At 42.3% G+C, this 16,320-nt stretch overlaps 1 pseudogene; it reads left to right on the top strand.

Moving 5' to 3' along the window:
* The first annotated feature begins 8,124 nt into the window (after positions 1 to 8,124).
* Positions 8,125 to 9,464, top strand: LOC100407314 (protein O-mannosyl-transferase 1 pseudogene; annotated as a pseudogene).
* Positions 9,465 to 16,320: the final 6,856 nt, after the last annotated feature.

Raw genomic sequence — 16,320 nt, 5'->3', positions numbered from 1 at the left:
GGTCCCTTCACAGCTGCCACAGGCAGGTGAGGGACCCTGGAGAAGATTCCAGGACTCACAGAACCCCCTCAGGAAATGGACAGCATGTGGGGTCGCAATGGAGGGCAGGATGGTTATCTCCTCCTGGGTAAAGCCATTTCATCCTTTCCATTTGGGGCGGAATAAGGCCTGCTCCTCTTATATATCCTCCCACCCCCACAGCTCCCTCCTGGTGCCAGAGGACAGCTGGGGGACTGCAGGGGCAGTCTCCCTCCTCTTAGCTCCTGTACATAACCCAGAGTGTGTGACCTTCAGAGCTACTTACTTTATGCAAAATAAAGTGAGTAAGCTGGAAGGTGGAGTGTGGTGCCAGCCTTGGGCCACAGGGAGGCACCTGTGGAATAGGAGGAGTTCACACATCCCTTCTGTTCTCAGAGGCGCTAGATTCAGGTTAGTTTGGGAAGGGTAGCTCCTGCACTTTGCCACAGGCACTGAAAGGGTTTTCTCCCCACTCCCTCCCCCCCTCCCTTCCCCATCCCAACTTGGGTTGGACTTTCCAAGAAGGTGATTACCCTTGCCCTTGCCCTGTTCCCCAGAACAAACATGTCGATCATGTGAGATATTTATTACTTGGGGGAAAAGCTGTGATGACCCAGATTAAAGTTGTTTAACAAAATAATAAAATAAAATAGGCTGGGCGCAGTGGCTCACGCCTGTAATCTCAGCCCTTAGGGAGGCTGAGGTGGGTGGATCACGAGGTCAGGAGATCTAGACCATCCTGGCTAACACAGTGAAACCCAGTCTGAACTAATAATACAAGAAATTAGCCAGGCATGTTGGCAAGCACCTGTAGTCCCAGCTACTTGGGACACTGAGGCCAGAGAATCACTTGAACCCAGGATACGGAGGTTTCAGTGAGTCAAGACTGCATCAATGCACACCAGCCTGGGTGACAGAGCAAGACTCCATCTCAAAAAAATAAACAAAATAAAATAAAATAAAAACTTGACTTCATGCTGGTTTGGCCTGATCTATTGGGGCCTAGTGCAGAAACCCAGTCAGAAAAAATTACCTCCTACTATTTTATATAATGGTGACAACAATTCCAAAATTCCATACTTTTGGAACTGATACAAAAATGATAAAATCTTAGAGGCCAGGCCTGGTGGCTTACACCTGTAATACTAGCACTTTGGGAAGCCAAGGTGTATGGATCACCTGCGGTCAGAAGTTCAAGACCAGTCTGGCCAACATGGTGAAACACTGTCTCTATTAAAAATACAAAACTTAGCCAGGAATGGTGGTAGGTGAACTGTAATTCCAGTTACTTGGGTGGCTGTGGCAGAAGAATCACTTGAACCTGAGAGGTGAAGTTTGCAGTGAACTGAGCTTTCACCACTGCACCCCAGCCTGGGCACCAGAACAAGATTCCATCCCAAAAAAGTCAAAATTAACCTGGCATGGTGGCACCTCCCTGTAATTCCAGGTATTTGGGAGGCTGAGGCAGGAGAATTGCTTGAACTAGGGAGGTGGAGGTTACAGTTAGTCGAGATTTTATAATTGTACAGCAAAACTCCATGTCAAAAAAAAATCAAAACATATCACTACAAAAATACTAAGAAATCTCAAAGGAAGACAGAAAGAGAACAACAAAGGAACTACAGAACAGTCAGAAAACAATTAATAAAATAATAGTAAGTCCTTACCTTTAAAATTACTTTAAACGTACATAGATTAAACCCACGAATCAAAAGACACAAGATAGCAGAATAAAGAAGGAAACAATTCTCAACAATATGTGGCTGACTAGAGACTCGCTTTTGCTTTAAGGACACACTTAGACTAAAAGTTAAAGAATTGAAAAAGATGGCCAGGTGCAGTGGCTTCTGCCTGTAATCTTAGCAATTTGGAAGGCCAAGGAGAGCTGATTACTTGAGGTCAGAAGTTCAAGACCAGTCTGGCCAAATCTGTGAACCCCGTCTCTACTAAAAATTAAAAAATTTAGCTGGACATGGTGGTGGGTATCTGTAGTCCCAGCTACATGGCAGGCTGAGGGAGGAGAATCTCTTGAATCTCAGAGGTGCAAGTTGCTGTGAGCCAAAATCTCACCACTGCTGTACTCCACCCTATGTGACAGAGTGAGATTCCATCTCCAAAATGAAAGATATTCCAGGCAAATTATAGGCAAAAGAGGACAGGGCAGGTATGCTTATTGCAGACAGTTAGGCTCTTGGTCAAATTTTGTCATCACTATATGATAATTACTGCATAATAATAAAGAGATCAGTTCATGAAAATGTTATAAAAATTGTCAAATATATGACAACATTGGAGCACCTAATATATAAAGCAAATATTAACAGAACTGGAGGAAGAAACTCACAGCAATATACAAACAGTAGGGGACTACTGTATCCCACTTTCAACACCAGATAGTTAATCCCAACAGAAAGTAAGTAGGGAAACAGTAGATGTAATTAACTATTGACCAGATAGACCCAAAAGACATATATAGATTATTTCACCCAACAGCAGAAGAATACATTCTTCTCAAGGGCACAGGAACATTTTCCAACATAGATTACATATTGGGCCACGAAAGACATCTTAACAAATTTTAAATGTTTGAAATCATATTACATATTTATTTCCATGGTATCATACTAGAAATCAATAACAAAAAGAATTATTTTATTAGTGAAGCACTATTAAAATAGCCAAAATTTGGAAGCAACCTAACTGTCCACCAACAGATGAGTGGATAAAAAAGTATATCACTTATTCATAGTGGCCTACTGTCAGACATAAAAAAGAATGAGATCCTGTTACTTGCAACAACATGGATGGAACTGGAGGACCTTGTGATAAGTGAAATAAGCCAGGCATAGAATGATAAACTTCATGTGTTCTCACTTACTTATGGAAGCTAAAAATTAAAACAGTTGAACTCAGCCAGGCGTAGTAGCTCATGCCTGTAATCCCAGCAATTTGGGAGGCTGAGGAAGATGGATCACATAAGGTCGGGAGTTTGATACCGGCCTGGCCAACATGGTAAAACTCCGTATCTGCTAAAAATACAAAAATTATCTGGGTTTGGTGGTGCACACCTGTAATCCCAACTACTTGGGAGGCTGAGGCAGGAGAATCACTTGAAGCTGGGAGGCAGAGGTTGCAGTGAGCTGAGATTCCACTATTGTACACGCCAGCCTGGGGCCAGAGTGACACTTCATTTCAAAAAATAAAAAGGAAAATAATACAACCAATTGAACTCATGGAGATAGAGAAAGTTATGATGATTACCAGAGGCTTGGTAGGGTAGTTGGGGTGGGGGAAAGTGAGGATAGTTAATAGATACAACAATATAGTTAGAATAAATAAGACTGGGTATTTGATAGCACAACAGGGTGACTATATTCAATAATAATTTAATTGTATTTTTAAAAATAACTGAGTATAATTGGATTTCTTGTAACACAAAGGACAAATGCTTGAAGTGATACATACCTCATTTACCCTAATGTGATTATTACACATTGTATGCCTGTATCAAAACATCTAATGTACCCCATAAATAAGTATACCTTCTATGTACCCACAGAAATTAAAAATTAAGATTTAAAAATATACATATCTTGAAACAAATGAAGACAAAAAACCAACATCAATTGTTACTGGATACAGCAAAAGTTGTGTAAGAGTGAAGTTTATTGCAATAAATGCCTATATTAAGAAAAAAGAAATAGAACAAATAATGTAATTTCACACCTCATGGAAAAAGAAAAACCAAATGCAAGGTCAATAAAAGGAAAAACATAGTAAAAATTACAGCAGAAATAAATAAGATATAGACTAGAGGAACAATAGAAAAAAATCAATGAAAGAAGTCAGTTTTTAAAAAAGATAAATGAACAACCCTTAGATAAACTAAGAAAAAAAAGAGAAAACAAAACAAATAAAATCATAAATAAAAGAGGACACATTATCACTGAAACCAAGGAAATACAAATGACCATAATACTACTATGAAAAGTGATAAGCTGCCCAGGTGTGGTGCCTCATGCCTGTAATCCCAGCACTTTGGAAGGCCAAGGTCGGTGGATCACTGCAGGACAGGAGTTGAAGACCAGCCTGGCCAACATAGCAAAACCCTGTCTCTACTAAAAATACAGAAATCAGTTAAATGTGGTAGCATGTGCTTGTAATCCGAGCTACTCAGTAGGCTGAGGCAGGAGAATCACTGAAATCTGGGAGGCAGAGGTTGCAGTGAGTCAAGACCACACCACTGCACTCCAGCCTGGGCAACAGAGCAAGACTCTGCCTCAAAATAAAATAAAAATATTTGCTCTTAACTCTTTAGCAATATTTCCTCCCTCTATGTGGCATTTGAGGTTATTTACTGTCACTGTAGGGTAGGTATGATGTAATTAAATAGCACTGAATGAAAACCAGAAGTCTGTATCCTCCTTTGGCTCAGGATATCAATTTCCTTACCAGAAAACTGTGGATACGAATACCTTGCCCGGCTTACCTGATTGAGTTACTTTAAGGGTTAAATTTAAAAAATCTATGAGAAAATGTCTTGCAAGCTGTGAAGTATGGCATTGTATAATGAGCACATTTTACCTTTCAGCTTTCTGCAACTATGTGTGTGAGCTAATTGTAAAATGGATTATATGCAGATGATTGAAGTGCACTTCAGACCAGAAACTTAGAAGGAAATTTTGTCAGCTTTAAATCTGACCTTTGAATAGAAGATTCCAAGTCCACAGTCCTCATTACTGATTATTGTGGAGTTTTTTCTTTTGAGACAGAGTCTGGCTAGATCACTGAGATTGGAGTGCAGTGGCATGGCCTTGGCTCACTGCAACCTTTGCCCCACCTGCTCAAGTGATTCTTGTGCCTCAGCCTCTGAGCAGCTGGGGTTACATGAGTGCATCATAACAGCCAGCTAATTGTTTTGTACTGTGAGTAGAGACGGGGTTTGACCATGTTGGCCAGGCTGGTATCAAACTCCTGACTTCAAGTGATCCTCCTGCCTCTGCCTCCCAAAGTGCTGGCATTACAGGCATGAGCCACTGTGCCTGGCCACTTGTGGATTTTTTGTTTTGAGATGGAGTCTCCCTCTGTTTCCTGGGCTGAAGTGCAACAGCACCATCTTGGCTCACTGCAACCCCTGCTCCCCAGGTCTCAGCCTCCCAAATAGCTACCACTACAGGTGCATGCCACTATGCCCAGCTAATTTTTTGTATTTTTAGTAGAGACACGGCTTCACCATATTGGCCAGGATGGTGTCAATCTCTTGACTGATCCATCTGCTTCGGCCTCCAACATGTTTGGATTACAGGAGTGAGCCACCACACCCAGCCCACTTGTGGGGTTTTTGAAGGCATCCATTAAAAAGATCTATTCTGGACCAACTAAGGCAATTAAAATTGTCTAGGAGTAGGGCATGCACAGCATTGGTATGTTTCAAAAGTTTTCCCGGTGATTCTCATATACAACCATGACTGAGAACTGCTGTCCTAATTGATCTAAAGTCAGTTCAGTTCCATGGGTGCCCAATGTTACCAGCTTGCATAGACTGCTCATCACCCCCCAAAACTGATGGAGTTGGAATATTTCCATCAGGCAGTGAAGATAGAACAGAAATCTGCTCAGTCAAGCTGTTATGACAGCAGATGATATTGCTGTTTGACTAAATGAAATGGAAGGAAGATCACAGTCAAGGGAAGAATGCAGCAGAAAGGAGTAGCAGCTTGCCATGTGAGGGAAGTAGAAAAGTCCACTTTAAAGTTTTCTTTCTTGTGAAATTATAAACCATAAGTCTGCTAATAGCTCTTTGTTAAGCCCTATCCTATGTAGCTGTTAGACACGCCATGCTTACAGGCACGTAGTACATTCTATGTCCTTGTAATTCAACCAAGACATCTGTGCTGGACATGCTCACAGGCACATCCCAGCTCTCCATTGCTTTTACCTATTTAGAAAAGTATTAAACTGTTAGCCAATCAGGTTTTAGTTTAAATTGTGAGGTCTGGCTCCAGCCAGCGGAGATCAGACATAGCAGTAAGGACAACTTCAAATTCATAAGGGATAAATATGTCTGCTTTTCCTTTGTTCATTGTACTCTCTTGGCAAGATAGCTAGCGAGAGTACCCTTCCTGCAGTCCAGGAAGTAAAAATTGTGTTGCTGGAAGATCCTTTGTCTCAATGCAGGTTTTTTTTTTTGTGACACCAAGCATCTGTTTTCAACACCATGTAATGAGTTATCACTCTGCCATGGTAGAATGCTAGTGTATCAGAGAGGCTGCTCTGAGCTGTTGTTTAAACTCTTGCCTCTGTGTTTCAGTTGATCTTGTCTATCATTTTGTCTAATCTCTGTTGGGCGTCTGGACCTCAGTGCTGGGCAGACAAAAGCAATAACTAAGCTTACAAGTTAGTAAATTAACACTGTTCAAAAACAGGCCACAAAGGCCAAGGATGGTGGCTCATGCCTGTAATCCCAGCACTTTGGGAGGCTGAGGCAAGTGGATCACCTGAGATCAGGAGTTTAAAACTGGCCTGGCCAACATGGTAAAACTCCATCTCTACTAAAAATACAAAAATTAAGTATGTGTGGTGGTGCATATCTGTAATCCCAACTACTTGGGAGGCTGAGGCAAGAGAATGGCTTGAACTCAGGAGGCAGAGGTTGCAGTGAGCTGAGATCCCACTGCTGCACTCCAACTTGGACAACAGAGACTTCATCTCAAAAGGAAAAAAAGAGAGAGGGCAGTGGGCTGTGCGAAGAAGCATCTTGCTCCCTACTGTCGGCCCAGTCTGGCGGTTCCGAGGCCATGCCAGGCTCCGTGTGAGGCTCTGCCTGGACTTGGAGAAATGCGGGGCATCTACCTGAGCCTGCTTTGCTACAAGATGTGGGGATTTTTGAAGCGCCCTGTAGTGATAACCCTGACTGGGATGGGGTTACTGAGCCAGCTGTGGCAACTCACCTACCCGTGGGCTGTGGTAGTCTTTCTCTGGCACCCAGGCCATAGTGCAATGGTGCGATATCAGCTCACTGTGACCTCCACCTGCTGGCTTCAAGCAATTCTCCTGCCTCAGTCCTCTGAGTAACTGGGATTACAGGCACCTGCCACCATGTCTGGCTAATTCTGCTCTCTTTAGTAGAAATAGGGTACCAACATGTGGGCCAGGCTGGTCTCAAATCTCCTAACCTCAGTTTTATGGACCATACATCTCTTTTTACCTGAAACGAATCTTCTTCTTGGACAACAGTGGACCACAATTTGGCCACATGGTGCTGGCCTTGGGAGGTTATTTAGGAGGATTCAATGGCAATTTTTTGTGGAACAGAATTGGAGCAGAATACAGTAGCAACGTGCCTGTGTGGTCTCTGCACCTGCTCCCAGCACTTGCCTGGGCCTTGTCGGTCCCCATGGCCTACCAGATAGTGTTGGAGCTCCACTTTCCTCATTGTGCCACCATGGGAGATGCTTATTGAGAATGCTCTCATCACTCAGTCAAGGCTAATGCTCTTGGAATCAGTGTTAATATATATATATATATATATATTTTTTAAGGGCATTATGTATTTTATTTTTTATTTTTTATTGCATTTTAGGTTTTGGGGTACATGTGCAGAACATGCAAGACAGTTGCATAGGTACACACATGGCAGTGTGTTTTGCTTCCTTTCTCCCCTTCACCCACATTTGGCATTTCTCCCTAGGCTATCCCTCCCCATCTCCCCCTCCCACTGGCCCTCCCCTTTTCCCCCCAGTAGACCCCAGTGTTTAGTACTCTCCTCCCTGTGTCCATGTTTATCTATTGGCCGTGTTGTCCTACCTGAAGTTCTTCAACTGCCAAAAGCAGAGCCCCTTTTCTCTGAGCTGGTGGTTCTGGCTGACACTGACAGGGGTCGCTTGTTCCTGTGCGGTGGGCATCAAGTACATGGGTGTGTTCACGTACATGCTCATGATGGTTGTTGCAGCCGTCCATGCCTGGCACCTGATTGGAGACCAGACTTTGTCCAATGTCCGTGTGTTCTGTCACTTGCTCACCTGAACAGTAGCTTTGCTGGTCATCCCAGCCATCCTGTACTTACTATTTTTCTACATCCACTTGATTCTTCTCTTCGGCTCTGGGCCCCATGACCAAATCATGTCCAGTGCCTTCCAGGCCTGCTTAGAGGGAGGACTAGCTTGGATCACCCAGGGCCAGTCGCTGGAGATGGCCTATGGGTCCCAGGTCACTCTGAGGATAGTCTTTGGCAAACCTATACCATGCAGGCTTCACTCCCACCAGAACACCTACACCATGATATATAAGAACCGCCAAGGCAGCTCCCACCAGCAGTAGGTGACCTGTTACCCCTTCAAAGACATCAATAACTGGTGGATTGAAAAGGATCCCAGGAGGTACCAGCTGGTGGTGAGCAGACCCCCACTTATGTGGCATAGGGACATGGTGCAGCTGGTCCACGGCATGACCACCTGCTCCCTGAACATGCATGATGTTGTGGCTCCCATGAGTCCCCATTCACAGGAGGTCTCCTGCTACATTGACTATAACATCTCCATGCCTGCCCAGAACCTCTGGAGACTGGAAATTGTGAACAGAAGATCCAACACAGAGGTCTGGAAGACCCTCCTCTCAGAGGTCCACTTTGTGCATGTGAACACTTCTGCTGTCTTAAAGCTGAGCGGGGCTCACCTCCCTGACTGGGGGTTTCGGCAGCTGGAGATCATCGGGGAGAAATTGTCCCAGGGCTACCACAAGAGCATGGTGTGGAACATAGAGGAGCACCTCTACAGAGAGACAGCGGGAATGGGAGCTGAACTCACCTGTGCAGGTGGACGCCAGCAGGAACCTGAGCTTCATGGCCATATTCTCAGAGCTGCAGTGGAGAATGCTGGTGCTGAGAAGCGATAACTCAAAACACACGTACAGCTCCAGCCCACTGGAGTGAGTCACCCTGGACACCAATATTGCCTACTGGCTGCACCCTAGGACCAGTGCTCAGATCCACCTACTTGGAAACATAGTGATATGGGTTTCGGGCAGCCTTGCTCTGGCCACCTACATGCTGCTGTTCTTATGTTACCTGCTCTGACAGTGAAGAAACATCTATGACCTCCCCCAGGATGCCTGGCTGCACTGGGTGCTGGTGGGGGCGCTGTGTGCTGGTGGCTGGGCCATGAACTACCTCCCATTATTCCTGATAGAGAAGACACTCTTCCTCTACCACTACCTGCCCACACTCACCTTCCAGATCCTTCTGCTCCCTGTGGTCCTGCAGCACATCAGCAACCATCTGTGCAGGTCCCAGCTCCAAAGGAGTGTCCTCAGTGCCCTGGTGGTGGCCGGATACTCCTCTGCATGCCACGTGTCCAACACCCTGCACCCATTCACCTATGGGGAAGTCACTCTCGCCAGAAGAACTCAAGGCCCTTCCCTGGAAAGACAGCTGGGACATCTTGATCTAAAAACAGTAGAACAAGAGTATGGCAGAGAATGCTTTTGCTGGGATCGAGACGAGGTTTAAGGGTTTTGGTCAGTGTACTCAATGAGCAGGGTGCCCCCATGCTTGGAAGATGTGGGCCGGGCTCAGTAGGGTCTCCACTGGAACGTGTGGTCTCATTCCTGAAAAGCCCTCTTACGAGCACCTCCTTTTGTGCAGTTAATTTTTTCTCGACAGTGAAGAACATGTTCCCTCCTTGTCCTCATTCCTGAGAGGCCCTGAACTAAGACATAGAGAGCATTTCAGTGGCCAGTGTAAGAGTCATCAAGGAAGACAGCTGAGAACCCAGGGCTAGCAGTGGAGCAAGTGACAGCCTCACCAGACCAAGGCTCAGTCCTTCCTAATCACTGCAGACCGGAGTTTGATCTGCTGGCCCAATCTCCTTCATGAATGCCCTGAATGCCCACCAATGGGAGCAAGTCCCACCCTGGCCCTCAGCGAGCCCAGCAGGCATCCCTGGACAGCTCCTTGTCAGAAGAGCTACCTGCATGAGGGCCAGGCTGAGCTTGCGTGTCATTTTCTGACAGCATCGAGGCTGGCCTTCCACACTGTGCTGTGCAGAAACCCTCCCATCTGAGATGTCACTGAGATGTGGCTGAGTAGCATGTTCCTCTTCCATAGCCAAGGTCTGTGTCATCCATACAGCTCCTTGCCCCTATTTTGTCTTTTTTAATGTAATTTAAAAAGGACAAACTGGCAAAAGAAAGAAAAAGAAACCAATCAATTGAACTCTCATGAAGATAGAGAACAGAATGATGATTACCAGAGGCTGGAAGGGTGGTAGGAGTGGGGGACTGAGGATAGCTAATAGATACAAAAATATACTTAGAATGAATAAATATTTCATAGACAATAGAGTGACTATGTTCAATAATAATTTAATTATACTTTTAAAATAACTGAGTATAATTGGATTTCTTGTAATACAAAGGACAAACGCTTGAAGTGATATATACCCCATTTACCCTGATGTGATTCTTACGCATTGTATGCCTGTATCAAAATATCTAACGTACCCCATAAATATGTATACCTACTATGTAACCTAAGAATGTAAAAATTAAAATTAAAAAATATACTTTTCTTGACACAAATGAAGATTAAAAAACAACATATCAATAGTTATGGGATACAGCAAAACAGTTTAAGAGTGAAGTCATTGCAACAAATGCTTGTATTAAGAAACAGGAAACAGATCAAATAATGAAATTTCACACCTCAAGGAAAGGAAAAAAAAGAAGCATAAAGTCAGTAAAAGATAATACTAAAAATTATAGCAGAAATAAATAACACATAGACTAGAGAAACAACCAAAAAAATTGATAAAATAAGTCTTTTTCATTTTTATAAAACATTTATATTTTATTACCCTTTATGTTCTGGGGTACATGTGCAGAACATGCAGGATTATTGCATATGTACACACATGGCAATGTGGTTTGCTGCCTCCATCCCCGTCACCTATATCTGGCATATCTCCCCATGTTATTTCTCCTCAATCTCCCTAACCCCCACTGTTCCTCCTCTAGTCCCCCAGCAACAGATCTCAGTGTGTGATGCTCCCCTCCCTGTGTCCATGTGTTCTCATTGCTCAACACCCATCTGTGAGTGAGAACATGCAGTTTTTGATTTTTTGGTCTTGTGTCAGTTTGCTGAGAATGATAGTTTTCAGGTTCATCCATGTCCCTACAAAGTACACAAACTCATCATTTTTTTATGGCTGCATAGTATTCCATCTTGTATATATGCCACATCTTCCTTGTCCAGTCTATCATCAATGAACATTTGGGTTAGCTCCAGGTCTTTGCTATTGTAAACAGTGCCACAATGAACATATGTGTGCATGTGTCTTTATAATAGAGAGATTTATAATCCTTTGGATATATACCCACTAATGGAATTGCTGGATCAAATGGAATTTCTATTTCTCAGTCCTTGAGGAATCACCACACTGTCTTCCACAATGGTTGAACTAATTTACACTCCCACCAACAGTGTAAAATGTTCCTATTTCTCCACATCCTCTCCAGCATCTGTTGTCTCCAGATTTTTTAAAGATCACCATTCTAACTGGCATGAGATGGTATCTCAATGTGGTTTTGATTTGCATTTCTCTAATGACCAGTGATGATGAGCATTTTTTCTTATGTTGCTGGCATCATACATATCTTCCTTTGAAAAGTGTCTGTCCATGTCCTTGGCCCACTTTCAAATGGGGTTTTTTTTTTGTCTCATAAATCTGTTTTTGTTCTTTGTAGATTCTGGATATTAGCCCTTTTGTCAGATGGGTAGATTGCAATAATTTTTTCCCATTCTGTTGGTTGCTGGTTCACTCTAATGATTCTTTCTTTTGCGGCACAGAAGCTCCGGAGTTTAATTAGAACCCATTTGTCTATTTTGGCTTTTGTTGCCAATGCTTTTGGTGTTTTAGTCATGAAGTCCTTGCCTATGCCTGTGTCCTGAATGGTTTTGCCTAGGTTTTCTTCTAGGGTTTTTGTGGTGTTAGGTCTTATGTTCAAGTCTTTAATCCATCTGGAGTTAATTTTAGTGTAAGGTGTCAGGAAGGGGTCCAGTTTCTGCTTTCTGCACATGGCTAGCCGGTTTTCTTAACACTATTTATCAAACAGAGTCCTTTGCCCATTGCTTGTTTTTGTCAGGTTTGTCATAGATCAGATGGTTGTAGATGTGTGGCATTGTCTTTGTTAAAAGATAAATAAATGAACAATGCTTAGAGAAACTAAGAAAAAGAGAGAAACTCAAACAAATAAAATTAGAAATAAAAGAGGACGCATTATCAATGATACTAAGGAAATACAAATGACCATGAGACTACTATGAAAAATAATAAACCAACGGGCCAGGCACATTGGCTCATGCCTGTAATCCCAGCACTTTGGGAGGCTGAGACAGGCAGATTTCCAGAGTTTGAGGCCAGTCTGGCCAACATGGTGAAACCCAGTATCTACTAAAAACACACAAAAAATTAGCTGGGCATGCTGACATGTGCCTGTAATTTCAGCTACTCAGGAGGCTGAAGCAGAGGAATTGCTTGAACCAGACAGGTGGCAGTTACAGTGAGCCAAGATCACACCATTTCACTCCAGTCCAGGTGACAGAGTGAGACTCCATCTCAGAAAAAAAAAATTATAACCTAAAAAATATAACCTAAAAAAGATATTAGATAACCTTGGTTAATAAATTCCTATAACCACATAATCTTCAAAGACTGGATTGGGAAGAAACCAAGTATCTGAAAAGACTACTAATAGATAAAAAGATTTAATCAGTAACAACAACAACAAAAACCTACCAAAGAAAAGGCAGTACTAGGTGACTTTACTGGGGAAGGCTACAAAACATTTAAAATGGATTTAATAGGCCAGGTGCAGTGGCTCATGCCTGTAATCCCAGCAGTTTAGGAGGCTGAGGTGGGTAGATAACATGAACTCTCAGTTTGAGATCAGCCTGGGAAATATAGTGAGACCCTATCTCTTCTAAAATCACAAAAAATAGCTAGGAATGGTGGTCCATGCTTGTGGTCCTAGCTGAGGTCCCACCCAGAAGCTAGGGTGGGAGGATCACTTGAGCCTGGGAGGTGAAGGTTAAAATGAGCTGAGATCATGCTACTTCATTCCAGCCCGGGTGAAAGAGTGAGATCTTATTTGGATAAATAAATAAAATAAAAATAATACAAAAATACTTTACAAAAATACTTTCCAAACTCTTTTATACAATTAGAGATAAGAGTACACTTTTTTTGAGACAGAGTTTCACTCTGTCTCTAAGGCTGAAGTGCAGTGGCATGATCTTGGCTCACTGCAACCTCTACCTCCCAGGTTAAGGAAAAATCAACAATTATTCTGCCTTAACCTCCTGAGTAGCTGGGAATAGAGATTCACATCATCACACCTTGCTAAATTTCGCTTAGCCATGTGCTATTTAATGTGATGTCTAATTCAGTTTGATAGTATTTTGTGAGTACTTCTGTGCCTCTGCTCATCAAAAATGTTTGTCTATATATTTTTTCCTCATAGTGTCCTCTTCTGGCTGTGGTATCCCAGTAATAGATTAATATAACTCAGTTGTGTTCACAAGACCAGCATGATTCATTTGATGCTGAACTGTACTATAAGTGATAGAATTTTACTCTCCAAATTCAAATATTGGTAAAACAGCATATCAAGGTTGGGAGGAAGTAATATTTACTTTCAGTAAATTAGTCTCAAAGGCAAACAACTAAATTGACTAAAAAGATATGGTTCAATCTGAAGTCTTCATCTTCAGTTATAATACCTCTATTTCCACTTATCACTGTCTGAATTTTATATCAAAAATAATTTGGTATCTTCTCATTCTACCTAGTAGAAGTATATATTCAAAGTATGCAGAAAGGAAAGTATGCCAAAAGGAAGGACATGCACTAAGTTTATAGTTTGTTCTAATGACTACAGGGTGATGATGTTTAAATTAAATGCAGTTCAGCATTTGTAAGCCTCCTTCCTCTCCTCACCAGGCACTGTCGTGAGCAATGGAGGAGAAGCATGCACAGGCAGACATGGAGTTCAGTACACAGATGGCACCAGAATGGGAAACTGGACTTAAATCATTTTAAAATTTTGTGTCTGTGTGTTTTCCTTGTAATCACTTAATTTTGCAATGAATCCACTTTTCAACAATTGCCTAATTTGTCAAGCCTATGACTCTCAGCTGGATTATAGCCTGCTTATAAATAGCTAGTCTAGGCAAGTGAGAAACTTCCACAGAGCCTCCGATTGAAATTGTGTAAGCCAAATGTGGACCCCTCCCAGCCTACATCTATGGGACACACAGGGACTCAGTATCACCCATTCATTTGCCCTCCAAGAGGGACAGACAGACACACAAACACACTCACTGTACCTGTCCTTACATCTTGTACTAAAAAATCCATGTAGACATGAAATAGCTAACTGATTTTAATTTCAATTTGGCTGTCTTAGATACAGGGGAGAAAACACACACACACACACACACACACACACACACACACACACACATGCATGCATGCACACTTGAGTTGTTAGTGGTCCACTGCTGTCTTTCATTGTTGAATTCTACACTCTGAACTGCCACAGTAAAGGAAGCCCAAGTTTAATTTGTCTCATGTTCCTTTCCTCCAGCTTCACAAATTCTTTGTTCACCCCAAAGTATTTAAATATGTACATATAAACACAGGCATGGGCACAGTTTAAGACTAGGTATAGAGAAAGTACAGGTATTGCTGTAAGTAAAGGTAAAAGTATACGTATTGTCATTTGTATGGGGAAAGGTATAGATACAGGTGAAGGTAAAGACTAGGAGTAGGTAGAGATAAAAGTATCTATAGAAGTGGGGCCGGGCACGGTGGCTCACGCCTGTAATCCCAGCACTTTGGGAGGCTGAGGTGGGTGGATCACAAGGTCAAGAGATTGAGACCATCCTGGTCAACATGGTGAAACCCTGTCTCTACTAAAAATACAAAAAATTAGCTGGGCATGGTGGCACGTGCCTGTAATCCCAGCTACTCAGGAGGCTGAAGCAGGAGAATTGCCTGAACCCAGGAGGCAGAGATTGCAGTGAGCTGAGATCGTGCCATTGCACTCCAGCCTGGGTAACAAGAGTGAAACTCCGACTCAAACAAAAAAGTATCTATAGAAGTAAAGGTAAAGTTATAGAGGTAAGTATTGGTATTGGTATAGATAAATGTTTAGGTTACAAACAGGTAAATGTATAGATATAAGCAAAAGCAAATGTATAAGAAAATATATATGTAAAGGTAAAGATATAGGTACAGATACAGGTATACATATAAATATAGCTACAGATATGCAGCTATAGCTTCTTACTTCAAATCTTCAGCAACTACCTTATCAATAATGTGAAAATAATAAACCCAAAATACTCCACTAATTTCACCAAAACTTAGTCTCTCTAAAGGTTTTTGAATAAAAGGGAAATGTAACTTGAAGGCTGCAGAGGTTCTTTAGAAACGTATCTTTTTCATCGGGATCCCGTATGTATCCACAGGCAGTTACCTGTTAAGGTAGCGATTTTCCTTTACAAGTGGACTGTAAAATATACAAACCATTATAAATGGAACTTTATCTGAGTCTATCTTCTTTCAGTTTTTATAATACTGCTAATAAAATGCATTTAAGTAGCACTTGAAATTGTACAGAACATTTAAAACTAGGCATCTCCATCCTTATGCTAGTTCCTGACTCTGCAGGTGAGACGAGTAAGTCTCCAGGGGAAGCCGAGTCTGAGTTACCCACCCTGCACTTCTAAACCCCAGCAAGTCAATGAGACCATCTTTCTTCACTGAACAAGCCAGTTTTTCTACTTGGGATGCTTCTAAATAAGGCAACTCCTTGTGCCCACCCAGAGATGCTCTTTAAAGAAGCACTCTCTATTCTGGACACCATCTTCAGTGACTCTTGCATATTTATTTTTAAAATTATTTCTCCCTTTTCCTTTTGTCACACCAGTCTACTGAAGTTGCTGGTGACAAATTTGGCTAAGTTCAGTACTTTAAGTCCACAAATCTTGGTGCCTCTCACTTATCTTTATGCCTGGATGTACAGAAAATTAGACAACTTGCTAACAACTGAGAAGTTACAATAGGCTCAACAGCTCTGTGCAGAATCAGCAACATTAGACAGCACAGTTATAATCTGTGAGCAATAACTTTGATGGGTCTAAAACTCTGAACAAATCAGTCTTCTTCCATCTGCTCAAGCATAGAACAGGGAATCATAGAGCAAGGGAAGACATAGCAGAAAAATTCCTAGAAGACTTCTTAT

This window comes from Callithrix jacchus, chromosome 8 (genome assembly GCF_049354715.1).
Source record: "Callithrix jacchus isolate 240 chromosome 8, calJac240_pri, whole genome shotgun sequence".
In the NCBI taxonomy this organism is placed as follows: Eukaryota; Metazoa; Chordata; class Mammalia; order Primates; family Cebidae; genus Callithrix; species Callithrix jacchus.
The sequence above is the reverse complement of the archived record's forward strand: the minus strand, read 5'-3'. Positions and strand labels throughout refer to the sequence as shown.